The sequence below is a fragment of the Diabrotica undecimpunctata genome, chromosome 1 (genome assembly GCF_040954645.1).
Source record: "Diabrotica undecimpunctata isolate CICGRU chromosome 1, icDiaUnde3, whole genome shotgun sequence".
Classification (NCBI taxonomy): domain Eukaryota; kingdom Metazoa; phylum Arthropoda; class Insecta; order Coleoptera; family Chrysomelidae; genus Diabrotica; species Diabrotica undecimpunctata.
The window spans coordinates 123,005,491-123,019,021 of record NC_092803.1 but is presented as its reverse complement, the minus strand read 5'-3'; the positions used below and the strand labels follow the sequence as shown (position 1 = coordinate 123,019,021).

Sequence of the window (13,531 nt, the reverse complement as noted above, 5' to 3'; positions counted from 1 at the left end):
CAAAAAATAATTTTTACCTGTGTAAACAAAAACTCGTGAGTGAAAGGGTTAAAGATAGAAGTCAAAACAGTCAGTGCATGAAAATTGGGCGAAAAAACTGCAATGTCAGAAGCAGTATGAAAAATAAAATTGAAGTCGAGTTTCTACCACCAGACGAGGACACTGGTCGTAGAAACTTTTATTTTTGACATTATACACTAACTGTAGTTTACATGACAATAGCCAAATTACAAGTTATTCATTTGATTGTAGGGTCTCATTTAAATATTCCCAAAATGTTTAAATAGAAATAAAAACTAATCCCACGAAGTTTAAAAAGATGCTACCTGCTAAAATTATCTTTCACAAATAAATAAGAAATAAGTGTACAATCCATTAGAAAGAAAACGCTGGGATTACCAAATTCTACCTACCTCGTATCATTCTTTACCTGGAATGTCGGTAATCAGGTTTACTATTTTGAATTACTGGTTTTGCTAGCCAACAAACTTAATGTAGCATAATTTGGTTTATAAGGTTTGTTCCAACCATGAATCACAGATAAGTTTCTGATTGTTCCCACTGCGCATGTCATCAAATATCTGACTTCCTGATTGATTTGTGATAGGTAGTTGGAACAACCGACAATTTGTCAATTTGTCGGTTGTCAAGTTGTCATCTCCATCCTCTCATTTTGTGAGCGACTGAGTGTTTACATACATTTTTCCAAACAACTCAGTGTCAGTAATTTTTATAGATTAAATACCCGAAATATTAAAAATGGACGTAGAAGGTAAATATATTTTAATTATACAGCTTTTAAACCGACGAGCAGAAGGTTAGGATAAAAATGTTACACAAAGTGCTAGATGGGTGTGGCACACCCAGATAATCTTGTTGTTTTAATACACTATTATTTACATATTTTGTTATATACTGAACTATATACTGTTTACTTGTATATTGTAACTAATTTAAGGGTGATCTAAATCAAATAATTTATTATAGTGTTACGATAATTATCCTGGCCTAAAATAACCGTAAATATTATGACTAATGTGTTCTGTTTTTAGATTTTACGAGAGTATTCTATTAGCCGGCAGAAATTTACCTGAATGAACCTTCCAGAAACGGTCGAGCCGATGTAAAAATACCCGTTTGCCTTACCGTAATAATTTCACCGCTAATCGAGAAGGCTGTTCGATGATTCTAGCGTAAAGGCAATGGCATATATAAAGGACATTTTATTTGGAAGAGACAGTTAATTCTGAACTCGCGCTCGCGAATTTGTAACGTACGGATATATATAAATTTGTCAGATAAGTTAATATAAATAAAGAAATAAATTAAATCCGTAAGTGTTATAAATATTGAACCTTTTAATAAATCCACAACAAATGGTGTCAGAAGTGGGATCGAACATAAATTAGACTTATAATAATAATACAAGTGAATATAAAATAAATTGTGAAAATGGCTACGATTTATGAGCTGACAGTGACTAATTTAAGAAGACATCTTGAAGACAGAGAATTATCTTCCACCGGAAAAAAGGCTGAGTTAGTCCAACGACTAAAGAACGCTTTGCTAGAAGAAGGACTAGATCCAGAGACTTATATATTTGAAGACAAACATGATGCTGTCATCTCGTCGATTTCGAAATTGGAGAACAAAGTTTCTGACGATATTTCGAAAGTTTCTTCTGATGTAGCCAAAGTATCCGGCGACATCGCTTCTTTAGAAAGCAAAGTTTCTAACGAGATTTCTTCTCTGGAAAGCAAAGTCTCTGCTAACATCTCTTCGGAAATCTCTAAAGTCACTTCTGAGATGTCTGCCCTGGACGATAGAATATCTTCGTTAAAAAACCAAGTTGCTGCCGATATGTTGGCCTTCGAAGAAAAGATATGGAAAGAGATGGAAAAGAAGATGGAGGAAACCGGGACAGCAGAGAGAGGAAACAATCCAATTACAGTGGAGACAAAAGAAGACGAGACGAAATGTAAGTTGGAAACACGACCGAAATTTGAAGGAAGTGGAGGTTCTGTCCATGTGAAAGTCCCAACTTTCGACGGAAAATCATCATGGAACAACTACATGAAACAGTTCGAATCAGCCGCAAGAGCAAATGGATGGTCTGAAAAAGAAAAGGCTGTAAACCTGACTATCGCTCTTCGAGGAGATGCCTTAGATGTGCTTCAGACCATAGCAGTAGAGGAGACCGATGACTTCGAACAACTGAAGAAGAGGTTAAATATGCGATATGGCCACGAACATTTGGAGCATGTATATCAGTCGCAGCTTAAAAATCGTAGACAGAAGAAAGATGAGGCTCTTCAAGAATATGAGGTAGATATTGCCAGATTAGTACGATATGCTTATCCAACAGCTCCCGAAGACATGATGGAAAAATTGGCCGTTCAAACGTTTATTGATGGTCTTCGTGATCATGAAATGCAGAGAACACTACGATTAGCTCGTCACAAGACGCTGGTTGATGTCTTATCCGCCGCCCTCGAATACGAGTCAGCTACGCAGGCCTCTGGCGGGTACAGTAAAGTTAGGACTGTAAAAGAGGAAGGAGATGAAGATAAACTTGACCAGCTCTTTAATTTGATGAAAAGCATGACATGCAAGAAAAAGAAGACCATAAAATCAAGAAACTCACCATCAGGAAAACCAGAACGAGTCAACCTTAGGGAGGCAGCTTCGACCCGGAACTCTTCCAAAGACCCTCTCATACTAATAGCTTCTTTGAAATGTCGTGAAGATAGTGTATATGTAGATGGAGACATAAATGGTAAAAAGCATACGTTGTTGGTGGATACCGGAGCGACCAGAACCATTATACGCCCGACAGTTATAAACAGCCGAAAGAAACTGTTACCAACGAGGTTGCGACTTCGGACCGCTACAGGTGAAAATGCTAACATTCATGGAGAAATCCAGGTACAATTGGGAATTGGAGCAGAAAAGTTCGTCCATACTGTTATAGTTGCTGACATCGAAGAGGATGTTATATTAGGAATGGACGTAATGAATATGCATGGATTCCAATTGGATTTTAAGAATAAGGTAATCAAAGTTGGCAACGAGGAGGTATTTCTCCATCCACATAATGACAACACTGTGCAAGCAGCCATTACAGAGGATACAGTCGTGCCTGCGAGAAGCGAAACGATCATAGTAGCGCGACTACAGGGAATTGTAGACGAAGGGAGACCTGTTATGATGGAGCCTTGGAACCACGACGATGAGGTTGGCCGTGGAATCATACTTGGAAAGGAATTGGTGACTTCGGCTAAAGAAATTCCTGTGAGACTTATCAATGTCAACGACTACCCAGTGACCATAAAGAAAGAGACAAAAGTAGGAACTTGTGTACCTGTGACATCCATAATTCGTCAGGCGACAACATCTGATAATTCCAACGACAAATTCGACCAAATGGTTGCAGTTGCAGGACAGTCTCTAAATCAGATGGAGAAAAGGAAATTAAGGGAATTTCTTCGGCAGTATCGTGATATTTTCGTACCGAAAGGAGGAAAGACGGGAAGAACTACCGTTGTTAAGCATAAAATTGATACTGGTAATGCTAAGCCAATTCGTCAAACAGCTCGACGATTACCACAGGCGAAGAGAGAGGAAGCTGAAACGATTGTTCAGGAAATGAAGAAAGACGGGGTGATAGAACCTTCTACGAGTCCATGGGTCTCTCCGGTGGTCCTGGTTAAGAAGAAAGACGGAACGACGAGGTTCTGTGTGGATTACCGTTTGCTGAACAACGTTACCAAGAAAGATAGTTATCCTCTGCCTCGGATCGATGACACATTGGACACATTGGCTGGAAGTAAATTGTTTTCTACTTTAGATTTGAAGTCTGGATACTGGCAGGTAGAAATGGACCCAGTCGATAAAGAAAAGACAGCCTTCACCACAGGATCTGGATTGTGGCAATTCAACGTTATGCCATTTGGACTTTGTAATGCTCCTGCGACATTTGAGAGGCTTATGGAAAATGTGTTGAGAGGGTTATCTTGGAAAACATGCCTGGTTTATTTAGATGACATAATCGTCTTGGGGGAGACATTCGAAGATCATTTGAGGAATTTAGAAAACGTTTTTAATCGACTTAAAGCTGCCCAATTGATGCTAAACCCCAAAAAGTGCCAGCTATTTCAAGGTAAAGTCAATTATCTGGGTCATATAGTCAGTAAAGAAGGAGTGGCCGTGGATAAGGGAAAAATCGATTCCATTAAGGAATGGCCAAAACCAACTGACAAACATCAAGTGAGAAGTTTTCTTGGACTATGTACTTACTACCGGAGGTTTATTAAGAAGTTTGCAGATATCGCTAAGCCATTAACGCGACTTACAGAGGAAGCAAGAGAATACCGCTGGGATATAGACTGCCAAAATGCCTTTGAAACGTTGAAAAAGCATTTAATAACAGCACCAATTTTGGGGTATCCACTGCCAGAAGGAGAGTTCATCTTAGATACGGATGCAAGTAACGTGGGAATTGGAGGAGTGCTGTCTCAGATTCAAGGAGGACAGGAACGAGTCCTCGGATATTTTAGTAAAGTCCTTTCAAAACCTGAGCGGAATTATTGCGTCACGAGAAGAGAACTTCTGGCAGTAGTGAAATCAGTAGAGCACTTCTATCAATACCTCTATGGAAGGAAGTTTTTAATCCGAACCGACCATGCCGCCCTTAAGTGGTTGATGCAGTTTAAGAATCCAGAGGGTCAGATAGCCAGGTGGATCGAACGACTCCAAGAATACGATTTTAAGATTGAGCACCGAGCCGGAGTTAGCCACAGAAACGCTGATTCTCTTTCCAGAAGGCCATGCCCAGCAGAGTGTCCTCACTGCAACAAAACGGAATCCAAGGAAGCAGCAGTGCTAAGAACGACGATTGTCAACGACGACTGGACGCCTACTAAGATAAGGGAAGAACAAGAGAGAGATCCAGTTATACAGAAAATCCGAAAATGGAAAGAGGAAAACCGTCGACCACCTTGGCAGGAAATATCAAACCTATGCTCAGTAGTTAAGACGTATTGGGCCCAGTGGGACTCATTTATCATCGAAGATGGCTTGCTCAAACGAGTCCTGGAAAATGATGACGGTTCAGAGAAAAGAAGACAGTTGGTGATCCCAAAGAGCAGAATAGCCGAAGTACTTCGTCAGTTACACGACAGTCCATCGGGAGGGCATTTTGGTGTAAGGAAAACCCTTCAGCGAATTCGGGAACGGTTTTATTGGATGAACAGTTCCGACGACGTAAAAGACTGGTGTAAGAAATGTACTATTTGTGCTACGAGTAACGGGCCTCACCGGAAAAGGAGAGCTCCTATGAGACAATATAATGTTGGAAGCCCGTTTGAAAGAATAGCTTTGGACATTGCAGGGCCATTTCCAGAAAGTGAAAATGGGGGCAAGTACATGTTGGTAGTAATGGATTACTTCACTAAGTGGGTCGAGATTTATGCACTTCCAGACCAGAAGGCCGCCACCGTTGCAGATAAGTTGATCCAAGAATATATCAGCCGATTTGGAGTGCCTTTGGAGATCCATAGTGACCAAGGCAGGAACTTTGAAAGTGATCTATTCCAAGGAATATGTGATAGACTAGGCATGAAGAAAACAAGAACTACCGCGTATCATCCGCAATCGGATGGTATGGTAGAACGAATGAATAGGACAGTTGGCAAGTATTTGACAAAGATGGTGTCCGATCATCAGCGAGACTGGGACCAATACCTTCCGTTCTTCACAATGGCCTACAGATCTGCTGTTAACGAATCAACGGGCCAGACACCAGCCAGAGTCCTATTCGGACGCGAAATGCGACTACCTTGTGATCTAGAATTTGGGTGTCGACCTGGAGAAGATGTAGCAGGTGAAGATTATGTGATCGAATTACGAAGAAGAATGGACGATGTACATGAGTTGGTCCGTTCCCACCTTCAGATCGCTAGCGACCGAATGAAGAAACGGTACGATACACAAGCCGAAAAGGGTTGCTTTAAGAAGAACGACAAAGTATGGCTGTATAATCCCAAGAAGCGAAAAGGTTGTTCTCCCAAATTGCAGCAGTTTTGGGAAGGTCCATACCTCATCATGGAGAAGATCAACGATGTCATCTACCGAATAAGCAAGATTCCGAGGGGAAAGCCGATGATAGTACACCATAACCGGCTGGCGTCTTTCGAAGGTGACCACGACGTAGATGAAGAAGTGGAAGTAAACCAAGTCCAAGACGTGTCTGACCTCACGTTTGAGGAATTCATGGGTGCCTATGGAGGTACCGGTAAAGCAAGACATGGTGTTACCACTGAAGAAAAGCAAGATCTACTCGCGCTCCCCGATGACTACTCGCTGGCCCTTACCATCCCAGCCAGTATCAAAGACGCACCAGGGTTGGCATCCGTCTTTCGAAGGAAGTTTGGTCGAGTTGCAGAACTTCAATGCCAGGTGCCAGCTCCCGGTAAAACCTTGAAACTCCAAGATGCATCACGTTACCTTTTCTACCTGGTAACAAAAGACACTGCCCGTGACCAACCTACCTACCGAGATGTGTGGGAAGCCTTACTTCAATTGAGAGAGCACGTACTAGAGTCCGACGTGCAAAAGTTAGCCATGCCAAAGTTGGAGTGCCGCCAATTAGATTGGAGGGTTATCCGAAATATGGTGGAGGAGATCTTTAAAGACACCGAAGTCCAGGTGTTAGTCTGTTGCAATCCGCATAGTTACTGGTGCGGAGAGAAAACCGTCCCTTGTCATTTTTATACAACTGGAAGTTGTAAAAGAGGGTCCAGTTGCCGATACCAGCATACAGTTCCGGTTTCAGTCCCGACAAGGTTCCAGGAGGAACCATCTTTTAAGAGGGGGGCAATGTTACGATAATTATCCTGGCCTAAAATAACCGTAAATATTATGACTAATGTGTTCTGTTTTTAGATTTTACGAGAGTATTCTATTAGCCGGCAGAAATTTACCTGAATGAACCTTCCAGAAACGGTCGAGCCGATGTAAAAATACCCGTTTGCCTTACCGTTATAATTTCACCGCTAATCGAGAAGGCTGTTCGATGATTCTAGCGTAAAGGCAATGGCATATATAAAGGACATTTTATTTGGAAGAGACAGTTAATTCTGAACTCGCGCTCGCGAATTTGTAACGTACGGATATATATAAATTTGTCAGATAAGTTAATATAAATAAAGAAATAAATTAAATCCGTAAGTGTTATAAATATTGAACCTTTTAATAAATCCACAACAATAGTTATTTATTTATAAAGTTAACAATACGAACTTACATTATTTATTAGTTAAGGCATCTATGTATCACTTTCTGTGAAAAATATGAAAATTAAAACAACATAAAGTACCCGAAGCTTAATAACAATTCACTAATAAAATATTGATGAATATTTCTAGATCTGGGTGTATTACACCCAAAACCTTATGCTCGTCGGTTTAATGGATATGTTTTCATGGTTATCAGTAATTTAATTTATTTAAAAATCACATTTTCATTGTAGGTCTTGAGCCCTATTTAATATTCGATAGAACATTAGAAGCACAACAATCTCAGCCATTTTCAGGACACCACCAGTCAGTAAATTGGACTACAAACCAAAGCAAGGTTTTACTGGATATTTATAGTAAATACCGTGGAAAAGTTGGAACATTTCAGATAAAAACATTAAAAAAATTATGGGAAATAATGGCCCAAGAAATAAATTTAGCTGTAGGTACCAATTTTAATGCAGGCCATTGTGAAAACAGATGGAGAGTGCTCGAAAGAGCATATAAGAAATTTGTTGATAATAAAAATAAAACTGGGAGAGGGAAAAAGTTTTTTGAATACGAAACTGAGATGAATGAGATTTTCAAAGGAAAAAATAATATTCAGCCAGTTGTACTCCTTTCTTCCGAAACTGTAGAAGAAGTACCTGCAGTTACTCTAGAGGCTGAAGATGCTCCCAATCCCAGTACGTCCAAACAAACAGTTAGGTTTCGAAAAAGAAGTATTGTTAACAGGGTTTCAATACTTCAACAGATTCAAAAAGACAGAAAGGAATATTATGACAAAAGGATAAAACTTGAAGAAGAAAAAATAAATATTCAGAGGGAAAAATTAAATGAAATACGAGAACGAAACAAAATATTGAAATGCTCGAATTGTCGAAATAATATGTAATTTTTCATAATTTTTTTTCTTTAGTTGATTTGTATAAGTTAGGTTATTTCTTTAGTTATAAATGTAATTTTTCATGATTTTTTTCTTTAGTTAATTTGTATGTGTTAGGTTATTTCTTTAGTTAATAAATGTAATTTTTCATAATTTTGTTTTTCTTTAGTTATGTGTAAGTTAGGTACACAAAAAATATTTGTTTTTCGTTTTATTTAAAAATTATATTTGTTTTATTTGCAATGACGTTTTATTCATCAGGATAAATTTTTACCTAGAGAAACAAATTCATAGTATTCTTATGTAGAGTGAAAATAATAAGGTAATAAAAACCAAGGAGCAAACCAACCATGCCGTGGTCAGACCAGAAGAGACAGATTATCAAATGAAGAGATAAGAAGTGGAAAAAAATACCCTGCAGTATATAGAAGACAGAAGACTAAAATGGTATGGCCACACACACAGAACAGAATGCATGGGAAACAAGATCATGGAAAAATAAAGTCGATAAAACCATATCAAAGAAAGGATTGAAAGACAGAGACTAGGAAGGTCGTAAAAAATAATTTAGTGTGGGAGTGGGAACCATGGAACTATTGGTAATAGGACAAAGACCAAGAGGAAGATCTCCAACATGATGAGCATATCAAATGAAGACTGGTGGGAAAATCCCTACATGAAGCCGTCCATATGGCATAGGATCACAGCCAATGGAGGCAGCAAGCCAATATTTAGAGTGTCACCACGCCCTAACTAAGGGCTAAAGAATGAGGAGTATATATATATATATATATATATATATATATATATATATATATATATATATATACAATGTGAGTGAGATTAAAATGATATCTGTCAAGGAGAAAATTATTCTACTTTACCGATATCCTCATTTACAGTTTGATTTTAATCTCACTTACATTGTATATATATATATATATATATATAAATATTACATATATATATATATATATATATATATATATATATATATATATATATATATATATATATACCGCAGTCATTCTCTCAAATTCAATTCACTAACAAAAATTGATTAAATTAAAAGAATGAAATAAAATATTTACATTTGGAATACAAAATTTGGTTTCTGCATGTTTTTTAATAAGCAAAAATGTTTTATTCTATTTTAAAATAACTTTGAAATAAAATCGAACACCACTGAAAAATATATATTTATTTTTCAAAAGATTTACAGTTGTAATGCATTTGCCACCCTATCCCTAATGGCACGAACTCCTATGTCATCTAGATTATCATCCTCTTCATTAATTTCATATAGATGGTCTGGAAGATTTTGTTCAACTGGTTCTATAGGTTCTATATTTAAAATATCATCATCAATGGCAATATTATGTAGTACACATGCAGCTCTAATTAAATGGCATATTAACCTAATATTTCTTAACTTTATGTGATACATTTGCCTAAATTTTTGTTTCATTATACCAAAGCAATGTTCAACTACATAACGATTTTTTGCAAGTTTTACATTGTAATTTCGTTGATGTCTGGTTAAGTTCCCTCTATCCTTATAAGGGGTTAGCAAATTGGCCTGTAAAGGGTAGCCACTGTCTCCTAAAAGAAAATATCTTCCACATCTTTCCTCTAAATTCATGTACAATGGAGAGTTTCTAAAGACTCTGCTGTCATGGACTGAACCTGGATATCCTATAAATATGTCAGTTATTTTTCTTCTGTGGTCACATACAAGTTGCATCTATAATAAAAAATAAATTTAAAAACCAATTATTGTGCTTTTATAAAATGTCATATTATTAGGGAGTACTAAAAAATGTATAAATTAAATATTTCCTGCTGTCAAACTACCCTACATTAACCTACCTGAATTGAGTAGTACCCTTTTCTATTTATATATGAATCTGGGTCATTTTCCGGTTTATCAATTTTTATGTGGCTACCGTCGACTGCTCCTATTACATTTGGAAATCCATTAGCTCTAAAGTGTTGTTCACTTATGGCTTTCTCATTTTCATTAGGCCATTTTATTACATCTGGACTCCAATTACTTAAAAAGTATGTTAGTCGATGAATAATTCTATGAACAGAGCTTATTGTTATGTCGAAACGATCTCCAACATCTCTAAAACTTGCAGTCTCATGTCCAATGTACCACAGATAAATAAGTACCTAAAATCAAATATTTCTTAAAATAAAAGAAAAAGCATATTTCTGTTTTGATTTTAGAAATCATGTGTGTAGCTGAAATATTTATTGTTTACTTACTTGATGTAAAGCAGATATGTTGGCATACTGTCCCTCCAGTGAATTATAATATTGACTAGCCTCAAATCTTTCAACCAAGCCATTTACAGTGTCCCTTGACAATCTAAAATGTTCAAAAAACTCTTCTTCAGAGTATTGTGTCACGGTTTGTTCTGAAAGTAATAAATCAGTTATCATTTATTTAATTTTGTGTTACTTATTAAAAATTATATTTAATTTACCTAAATAGTTTTGGTTCTTAACCCTTGGTTCGTCTAGTAATAATTCTAGGTCATCCTCCTCACTGCTTTCCATAGAAGACATATCACTGATATCACTGTACTCTGGGTCAGACATATTATACAAAAAAAAAAATCAAAGCTATGTTCACTGCAAAACTAAAATATTTAAACACTGGTAAAGTGGTAAACAAACGATTGTTAACTTTAAACGTAAAAAGTAGGGTTATAAGGCACAAGGCAGAGTTTGTAAACAAGTAAACCGTTGACAACCCCTCTACTATTCAACGGTACTACGCATGCCCCAAATTCCCTGTTAGAAGAGAATCCACAAACTATTTTGACTGTCAGTAAACACGTTTTTGGTTTGGTTGGAACAGCAAACTATTTGCTTGCGGACTGTTTGTGATCTCGGTTGGAACACTTTTATGTTATTGCGCAGAATCCTGACGTCTGCAACTTGTTTCTGACTCTGGTTGGAACAAACCTATAAATATAGCGAATTTCGACAAAAATAAAAATATGTTAATTATGTTCAAAAAGCCGTAATTTGCTCAGAATACATGAAATAAAGCAAATATACTTGAATATTATTAATATGCATTTTGCATATAATCTGAGCTCCACTGATAACCTCAATTGCAGTGAAATTTATATCTCTCACTTCCTATATAATTATATTGTAACGAAATAGCGTACCTCCGACGTGTGGTACGTGTCACAATTCTCAGAAGGATTCCAGAATATACGATCGATGGTATTATCAATAGCGTTTTGCCTTTGAGAAGCTACCGACACGACACGGCGAACACAGATAAATTACTCCAGATAATTCTAGAATATACGTTATATAAATACAGCGAGTGAGTTAGTTAAGTTCCACAAGGAATCTACGTTCCTGTATTTGGCTGTATACCATATATTAAAAAAATTTATTAAAAATCCTTTGTAAAAGGTATATATTTTTAAAAACCCAAACGGGCTGTTTTAGACAAAACGTTTTCGGAATCCATTATTCCATCATCAGTGTCCTATAAAATATATAACCACTTAATTAAAAAGGACGTGAAGTTAAAATTTTGACCAAGGTTAATGTAAAGTGTGGTTAATACTTACTAGGTGTACATGAATGTAGCCACTAAATACATGGGTAAAAACCCGTTAACAAAAATTTAGTTACATTTGTTTTACATTATATTATATAAATTACTAGGATGTTAAAGTTACCGTTGGATTAGGTAACATGGTGACATATGACTCCACGTTGAAGTTGCAAGTCCTGAGACGGTGTGTCTACGAGGACTTAATGGAAGCAACTGATTGAAATGACAATGTTGACAAGTTAGGACGGAACAAGTAACAGAGTAGTCAATATAACTGTATGTGTCTACTTAAGACAAAAGCCAACGTTAATTAAATTTGTTAAAGTAATAGATTTTTTGATATTAAATAATATAACAGTATCAACCATCAATGTTGTTGTTTTTTAAAAATTGATTTTTATGTGTATGAGATGAAATGTGGAGAGAAGATAATGTGGTTATAGTTAGGCAACCAACTATGCATGTGTGTGGTAGTGTAATGAAAAAGAGATTTTTATATTTAGGCCCTTTATGTTTATTCAACATTTGGTACTTGGAAAATAGAAAATAGACACATGTAGAAGGTTGAGTTATAGAAATTTTGTTTGATATTGGTGGAAAATGAATGAATATATTTAAAATATGAAAGTGTTCTTACATGAATGAAATAAAACTTTTGTAGTATAATGGTCATGTGAAATTTAACTTATAACTCGATTATAGAAGGCCCTGTATGTCAAAAAACAACATTTGGTACCTGGTAAATGTAAAACTAATTAAGTTATAAGTACATGAAATTAAATATCTGATAGGGTGTTAACGGACTAAGTGGTATGGAAGTTTTATTTTATTATCTATTATGTGAAATGAATAGAAATTGATGGTTGGGACATGGTTTTTTAATAAGTTAATAGAATAGTACTCAACTTATAACTTAAGAAAGGTCCTATCTGTCATAAGCAACACTAGGTACATGGGAACTATAAAAGGATAAGTTACAAGTTGTATGATTTGCAGGTGTATAATTGTCCAAAATGTGAAAATGGAATGGTTGTGGGTTGGCTCTGTTAGAATTAAGTAAAACAAAAAATTATGGGGTCAGCTTTAATGGTAATTAAGTTGTGTGATTTGTTTTTAATTCTTAATGGATATGAAGGTCTTAAGGCGTTCATTAAACTATTATCTAAAATAAGTTTTTATTAAAATCACATTAAACTATTATCTAAAATAAGTTTTTATCCAGAAGTTGTATCCAGAAAATAATTTTATCCTTCAACAAGATAATTACCTTGTTCACACTGCAAATATAATAAACCAGTGGCTCCAGAATAACAACATCAAAACCTTACCATGGCCCAGTTACAGTCCAGATTTAAACCCAATTGAGAATGTGTGGGGAGTTATTATAAAACCGTTGTATCAGCTTAATTTTATACTTCAAAATGCTGAAGAGCTGTGGCACGGTATACAACAGGTTTGGAAAGAGCTCTCTGAAGAAGAGAGTTTATAGTTGGCAATTAAAAGAATGAGCAAAGGAATTCATTTTTTAAGTAAAGTTCGAACTTCCATGAAATGCCAAAGAATTATTTTACTATTACTATAAATCTATGAACCAATTAGAATAAATATCAAATATCAACACTTAAATAAATAAAAGTTATAACTTTAAGTTTAAGTACTTACACCAATTAAAAGATTTTGAAGGAAGTATTATACATCATCCATTTTTTCTTTCTTTCACTAAATCGAATTTAGGAATACTTAGACTGGAAGTATCCA

At 36.0% G+C, this 13,531-nt stretch overlaps 1 protein-coding gene and 1 long non-coding RNA gene across 2 annotated transcripts in view; one reads left to right on the top strand and one right to left on the bottom strand.

Moving 5' to 3' along the window:
* The window catches only part of LOC140431447 (piwi-like protein Ago3), a 79,322-nt gene that overhangs the window by 58,576 nt on the left and 7,215 nt on the right, over positions 1 to 13,531 (bottom strand). The gene's annotated exons all lie outside the window — the stretch shown is intronic.
* On the top strand, positions 677 to 8,365 carry LOC140431452 (uncharacterized). Its single transcript, XR_011949679.1, has 3 exons — positions 677 to 772; positions 7,529 to 8,232; positions 8,299 to 8,365. It is a non-coding gene; the product is annotated as an uncharacterized lncRNA (long non-coding RNA).